Raw genomic sequence first — 8,276 nt, 5'->3', positions numbered from 1 at the left:
GCTTTTGATTTTCCTACATGGTTACAAATATATGTAAGTATTGATTAAATCAATCATAACATTAATAGTATATGTTTTCACACTTACTAGTGACTATATTTAGTATCCTCTTTTCTTTTCTTGTCATTCATTTAGGTTCATGATAAGAAAAATATGGTTCAAAGCCAATTTTTTCATGACTTAGCATGGGATCCAAGGAGAAAAGTTCTTACTTGACGTATTTATTTTGTCAACGATTTCAAGTTTCATATAGAAGAATGGAGCATTGGAAAGCAAACAATCAGTTATGGGGTTTCTGTTAAGTGTGATCCTAGTGGAGATGAAGAAATGTTTATTATGGTAACACTAAAAATATTATGCAACTTCACTACATAGGAGAACCAACAAAACAATTAGTTTTATTCAACTATCAATGGTTTGATTGTGAAAGGAATCATGGTATAAAAGTTCATAAGGAATATGATATTGTGAAGGCTCATCATCATAAAAGGTATTTGAATTATGATCCTTTTATACTTGTAGCAAATGCAATTAAGGTATATTATATGCCTTCTCCTAAAAAAATTAAGGAAAAGGTAGATGGGTGGGTTGGCATTAAAACAAAAGCAAGAAGTATGGTTGATAATCAATATACACAGAGGTTGCATATTAAAATGGCCTTTCTAGTACTAAATTTGTGTCAAATGGTGAGCTACTTGGTCAATTAAGAAATGATGAAGTTGGATATGAAAAAGTAGTACACAATGAAGACAAAAGTCATGATGCTAACAATAAAGAATTAGAGAATTAGATTTGCAACTATCTCAGAAAAGGAATTGAATGCAAATTTCTACAATATCTCTCACAACAATATGGGAATCAACTAAAATCAATGCAAAAATTTGAAGAAAATTGGAAACAATATATTTGGAAGTGAAGAAAGAATAAAATCTGACATTATTTGAGGATGAAGATATATGTGTAATAATTTAAAATAGGAAAGGAAACATCTGATAATTGAAAAACAATATCATGAGGCAGATTTTTAATCTGATTTTTTGCAAGGAAAAGAAGATTATAAAATAGACTTCAGAGGAAGGAAGAAAGAGCTTTTTGGATTGTGTTTTTGGAGAGCTTTGTAGGATTTTCTTAGTTTCTTTTCTTCTTTGTAATTCTTTTGTTTTGCCTCCGCATGGAAGACTAAACCTTTTCGGTTGATTCCTTTGTAATTCCCCATTGAGTTATGAGGTTTTGGTAAAAAAAGTTTCGATTTTTAATTCTCTATAGCAGTTGTTTTAGTATTCTAATCTCCTAGAAATCTGGTTTTTGTTAGAGGTTGTACTTGAAAGCATGATTGAGAGTCTTCCTTATCTTTCTCTTTGGTTTCTTACTTAGTTCACATTGTTCTAATTAATTTCTTGAGCGCATGATTCAAGAGAGAGGAGATAAGCATTCCCATGAAGTATATGCATGGAACAAAATGGGTATTGATTAAACTAGTAGACGCATGCTTTACTGGTAAGTTTCAGTTGAATCAAATTGGCGCATGTTCAATCTGGTTTAGCTCTGTGGAGGATTGAGAAAAGATTAATCTTTAGAGAACCTGTGAAGAATTCAATGGTGAAAGAATTTAGGGATCAATCGCTTTTTATTTTCTGTTTTAATCTTTTTTATATTTTTTGTACAACTATCTCAACCCCCTTTTATCTATATTGTTATTGCTAACTTTTCTTTTGTAGATAGATTATGAATATTGATTTATTGATTTCACAATTGGATTCGTTAGAAGACGACTTGAAGTCATCTGACCACTTCTATACTATCATCTCTCTAGCGTTAGACAAGTCTACACTGGAATAATGTTTAACTTGACTACTAAACGACAGCTATCATATTTGGCGTTGTTATCGAGGGGAATCCAATTTGATTTTGGTTATCAATTTTTTTTTATCTGCATTTTTTTTCTTAATTTTATCTTCTTCATATTTAACTTTTGTTTTTTTCTTATTAGTTTTTATTTATTTATTATAGTCTAAAAAAGGAAAATTAAAAAAAAGGTATAATATTCAAGATATTCTTTTATCATATTTTATTTTATTTCTTTATATATGTTATCGTTATCTTATTTTGATTTCTCTTTATTTTATTTCCTTATATATTTCGTTACATTTTATTTTGATTTGGCTTTATTTTATTTTTATTTTTATTTTTTAAACTCTTTCTTTTGCCATTTATTTATTTATGTTTTTGGTTTAATTTGTATTGTTATTGTTTTTATTTTCTATATTTTATTTATTTATTTATTTTTGCATAATTTTTTCTAACTATTTGTTTTAAGCATTAAGTGTACCATTTGCATTAGTTTTTTTATATATAGGATTTTGCATTTAGAGTTGATTGTTTAGCTGCTACTTTTTTATTTTGATTTTTTTGGAAAGCAATTTAGGGAACACTCTCGCTAGGAAATACTTGGTTTTTAAGTTTGTCTGTTTATGACTCGCCTATCTTTCCTGGGAGTTGACTTGGTTTGCTTCTAAAAAAAAAAGATTTTTAGAGATTTCATTGATGCAAGACTAGGTCAAATTCATCACGTTCATACTTGTTGAAATACTTGTCTAGTGATATAGAGTCTTCTAGTTCATCATTAATTGTAAATCTTAATTCTGAAACTATGGACGAACGAACCCTCATACAACTTGCTGCTCCAGTTGTTTCCATTCAAACTATATGTATCTAATACTCTGACGTGGATGTGCAATGTGAGCTTAAATCTGGTTTGATACACTTGTTGCATAAATATCATGGCCATGTAGGTGAGAACCCACATAAGCATCTTAAGAAGTTCCATACAGTGCGCACCACAATGAGGCCAGGTGGGTCTCAGAGGAGCATGTCAAGCTTAAAGCGTTTCCTTTTTCACTCCAAGATGCAGCTAAAGATTGGCTATACTATTTGTTGATAGGGTCAGTGACTAGTTGGGAAGGGTTGAAGAGAGTGTTCCTTGAAAAATTATTCCGACATCTAGAGTCATATCAATAAGAAAGGAAATATGCGGGATTAGACAACAAGACAAAGAAAGTCTCTATGAATATTGGGAAAGATTCAAAAAAGTATGTATAAGTTGTCCATACCATCAGATTAACAAACAATGTCTAATACAATACTTTTACGAGGGTCTGATGGCTATTGATAGGCAGATGATAGATGCTGCCAGTGGAGCCCTGGTTGATAAGACGTCAGTCGCTGCAAGACAATTGATTGAGATCATGGCTTCTAACAATCAACAATTCCCCACACGTAGCAACTCTGCAGTACCGGTTCGTGGAGTTCATGAGATGAAAACCACTTATGCAACTGATCAATAAGTATAATCCAGGTTTAAGGAATCATCCAAATCTTAGAGGGGGTAACTCACAGCAACAACCATCTCCACCACCAACTGTTGTATCAGAAAAAAAAATGGATCTTCTCTGGAGGATATAATGCAGCAAATGGATAAATTTAACATGCAGTTCCAACAAGAACAAAATTTTGAAGGATATGTGCACACATAAAAGGCATCTTAAAGGGAATGAAAAGGTAAACATGGGAAGGAATGTTTCTGCTCTCATTGAAAAGCATGTGGCAGCAATACCTGAAAAATGCAAAGACCCAGGAACTTTCACCATTCCTTGCATAATAGGCAGTAACCGATTTGAAAATGAGATGCTTGACTAGGGAGCATCTATAAATGTTATGCCTTTATCTGTGTTTACTTCTTTGTCTCTTGGTCCTCTTAAACCCACAAGCGTAGTCATTCAAATCGCTAATAGGAGTATAGTCCAACCTACAGGACTTCTTGAAGACGTTCTTATTCAAGTAAATAAACTTTTTTTTTCTGCAAATTTCTACATTTTGGACATAGGAGGACAAGATTCAGATTCTGGTAAAAGAACCATCATCTTGGATAGACCTTTCCTGAAGACAGCCCACACCAAGATTGATGTTCACGCAGGCACACGGACTATGGAGTTTGGAGACAATCTAATTCAATTTAATATCCTAAATGTTGTGAAACACCCGGTTGAAGATCACTATATGTATCATCTTGACATTTTGGATGATATTGTGGATGATAATGTGTTGGATTTTCTAGGGGACTGTAATTTTTCTGATTTAATTGATTGGACAGACGCTGATATAGATGAGTTTATATTGTCTGATGTTCTAGACTATTCTAACCCTAATGAATTGCAGGTTGTTGAAGTCTCTCTAGGCAATAGCTGCCCTCGTGTGCAACCACCACCACCTCCTGACATAGCTCTCACTTCATCACCAACCCCAAGACCATCTACCAGAGCTAGACAGTTTAGTTGATCCTTTAACCTCCATCCCACCAAATGGTCTAAGTTGATTTTAGATATTTTCATTGGTGACACTTTTACTTAAGATTAGGATTTTAACAATTAATGGGGAGGACCTAAGGAAGATTCTCACTGGACACGAACTTAACTAAGTGGTTAAGTAAGTGTGAAGGTTCACTTCACAGAGGAAAAGATGAAAAACAAGATATGGTGAGGATGAGATGCAATTGCAAAAATTTAAAATGGGCACAAGGTTAACATCAAAGGTGGTGATGGCCTCCCAAATGATGCACCATACTCATGATTATGAGCAAAACCCAAGAGCAACAAAGAATAGAAACTAAGAGACAAACACATAAAATGGAATGGAGAAATGGAAGGAAGATTGAATGAGAAAACTTATGATGATGGGTGAGAAATGTCATGCCACTTAGAGTGTGATGTGCTCCAAGATGAGTGTGTTTGCCGCCACTTGAGAGCTTCCCAAATCACTCAAGATAAGATCTCAAATCTAAGAGGACATAAGCCTCACTAAGAGCTCACACAATTTGTGCAGACTTTCTTTACTTCATTCAAATTCAACTTGTAAAATACAATGAGGTAGGCCTCCTATTTATAGGTGAAGGATCCTTGGAGAACAAGCATGAAGGTAGGATGGGAAACACTAAAAAAAAGGGGGCAGCCTTAGGGTTTGACTAAGTCAAACCCACACCCTAGGCTTGTCCTTTTATAAACTAGGTCAAAATCCCTTCCTAAAGGGCTAGGAACAAGCTAAATTATGCTAAATGCACCTTAATCTAGCCTATCTTTGCTATTTGGACCCCTAAAGAGGGCCCAAATTATTTACAACATTTGTATCATATAAGAAGACCAAAAGGAAGAATAGTTGATGTGCTGGTTTATGCTCAGCTCCTTTGGTGAGGTCCATGTGATCCTTGGTAGGGTTATGAATTGTTCACTGAGATGAATGTTCATCATGTGCTTTGTCTTTTGCTTCCTTGGTCATCTTCATAGCTACTTGGGTTGTATCATGAACCATCTTCACTACCACTTGAGCATAACCTTAAATGCTCCAGCTCCATCAACACCAATTTGTTAGCTCACCTTTTAGGACACCTTGCAACACCACCACCCCTAGATGGTCCCATATCAGAAAAATTCATTAGATTTTCTACAATATATAAGTCTATCTCTTCCATATGTTCATCACACACGACCACCCATTCATGGAACCATCTCTACCCCCTGACCCTTTCGGATCATACCTTACTGCATAGAGGTTCTTAACAATAGATGTTCTTCATGTTTCACAGTCTACACCGAGGTTCTGTATGCCTTGGAGAGATTTTCCAACAGACATCGTCTTTGTGCTACACTATACAAAGGCCCTTGGCTTATATTGTAGAGGAGATGGTTGAAGAGATTCGTTGCAGTTCTTCCTTTCCCTCAAACTTGACGAGGGAGTACTTTTTCTCTTATTTTTATCATACACATTTATTTGTTGATTTTACATTGAGGACAATGTATGATTTAAGTGTAGGGAGAGAATTATAGTTTTGGATTTATTTTTGTCTTTTTTTTTGTTTGAGTTTCTTTTTTTGTTTAAATAAAATAACTTAGCTTTTTAGGATCGTTTAATGGCTAGCATGTTTCATAATTCTTGCAGATCATGGTTTCTTGATATGTGTGGTTTGGATTTTCTTTAAAATTGATAAATAAGTTGGTTATGAGAAAATTTGGGTTCAATCTTTTAATAGACTGTCCCTAGTGAGTTTTTAATCCTTAATTGATATACCATTTAATACTCTTTTTTAGTGTGTTTTCACTTATGTTTGCTTATACTCTAGAACTTAGCTTCATTCTTTGTGTTACAATTGTGATTTACGTGCATAAACTGATATGATGGAGACATTCTTTGTTTAAATTAACCCACTAGCCATATTAGCCTACCTTCATGATAATCCATTTGTTAGCCCCTTGAGCCTATATCCTTTTTCTTATTTTTAATCCTCATTACAAGCCCCAAACAGGAAAACCATATTTGTCCCTACCTTAGAAGATAAAGGAGCTTTGAAATTATTTGGAAATAGGTTCTTGAATAAGTGTCGGGGTGTATCTCATTTTCATAATTTACCTCTTCAAATACAAAAAAAAAAGGGATGGAGAAAAAAGAAAAAGAAAAAAAAAGGGAATACAACAAGAAAAAGAAAAGCAAATAAAGAAAACAAGAGTGGATCCTCTAATACATTGGATTGGCTATCTACTATATGAAAAAACAGTATATCTTGGAATAAAAAGAGAAGTTGAATTGTCATGATAGTTACACATGTTTTTAGACCTATCCTCCATTGCTTCTTTGTTTTTCTATGGTTTTTAAGCCTAATTTCCCACTTTTACCCACCTTTACTTTTACCCTATTACATTCCTTATAAAGTCCTCTTGATCTTTGATTGCATGTTTTTCGATTGTTGCGAATATTAGAGTCTTGTTAAGCATATGGTAGTGTTTATCTACATGAGTGTTGAGTGTAAATACAAACCCTAAACACTTGAGAGTTGGAGAGTGTCCAATGAAGTTCTATCAATTTTGATTCAACCTTTGGTTTCAATTACTTGCTTGTATATTAAGATATAAGAATTTCCAATCACATTTTTCTTAATTCCTTGATTTCTTGAAATTATATCAGGTTTGTCATTATGCGTTTTTAGAATTTGCTATTTGTTACTTGCACTATTTTTATTTTTTATTTTCTTTTTGAGTCCTTGGAGTATTTTGCCCAAGAGTGCAAAAGGATAAGTGTGAGGGTATTTGATGAGCATATATTTATTCACACTCAATGACCTGGATCATATATTATTGGACCATAATAATAAATAAATCCAATGTTTTAATTAATATTCTTCTAATTGGATTTATTTGGGCCTTTATTATTATTTTTGTTAATTTTGTATTTTTAACCTAAGTTGCTTCTTTTATATCAAAATAGGAAACAAAATCTAAAATAAAGAATTAGAGAATTAGATCTGCAAATATCTAAAAAAAGAAATTGATTGCAAATTTATGCAATATCTCTCACTTCAATATGGGAATCAATTAAAATCTGATCCTGCCGGCAACTCGAACGTGGAGGAATCGCTCCGTAGCACTCTCTGCCCCGTCTACGCGACTGCGTCTTCTGCAGAATCACCCTCAGAACCTTCTCTTGCTTCTCCGAACGTGACCTGCAAAACGCACAGACGGCGCCTCTAGCGGCCGTTTGCACTCCGACGATCAAGTTAGTCCACAGAACCACCAAAGACTAGAAAACTAGTAATCTGTGTGTGAGAACTCTTGCACTCTGTTTTTCGTATCTCCACACTCTCCCCCTGATTCTCTCTTTTATCTCTCTTCCCCTGCTTCTGGGCATAGCAGGATTCTGTTATGCTTTTCTGGCATGTGTCAGAACCCTGTTATGCTTTTCAGAGAAAGCGTACCTTCAGAATCAGCAGTGGGGAGCGTGAGTGTCTGTGCATGTCTGCGCGCCTCTGCGTTTGGCTGCGCCTGTCTGTACCTTTAGTGGTACGGAGTGCTCTTTTGTCTGGACCGCACCCCTCTCAGATGATGACACGTGGAGGCCTGCAACTCACATCTAACCATACACGTGTCACTTACTGGAAGGGCTCTAGCGCTTCTCTTTGTGTGCCTAAGTTACGCCCTTGCGGAGTAACTTAGGATGTTTCTCTTATCTGGGCAGATCGCATACTCTTGGGAGAACGTCGGGTGTGGCTGGTCTAGGCACACTCACCAAACGTTGCTCTCTGCGTATACAGCTTACCCTTCACGATGCCATGCACGTAATGGGTTGAGGGAATCACCAATCACTGACTGGTTTACTAGTTCCCTCAGGCCACTCTCGTGCATGATTCCCTGAGGTGTGCTCATGTGGGATCCATGCGTAACGCTCTCGTTGGGAAC

The 8,276-nt window shown here is 35.1% G+C and overlaps 1 pseudogene; it reads left to right on the top strand.

Annotated features, from left to right (window-relative positions):
* Positions 1-2,650: 2,650 nt before the first annotated feature.
* On the top strand, positions 2,651-3,344 carry LOC150027482 (uncharacterized; annotated as a pseudogene).
* Positions 3,345-8,276: the final 4,932 nt, after the last annotated feature.

Source organism: Phaseolus vulgaris, chromosome 5, assembly GCF_051622355.1.
Source record: "Phaseolus vulgaris cultivar YP4 chromosome 5, ASM5162235v1, whole genome shotgun sequence".
NCBI classification, from domain to species: Eukaryota; Viridiplantae; Streptophyta; class Magnoliopsida; order Fabales; family Fabaceae; genus Phaseolus; species Phaseolus vulgaris.
Note: the sequence above shows the minus strand (reverse complement) of the source record. Positions and strands in the feature narration are given on the sequence as shown.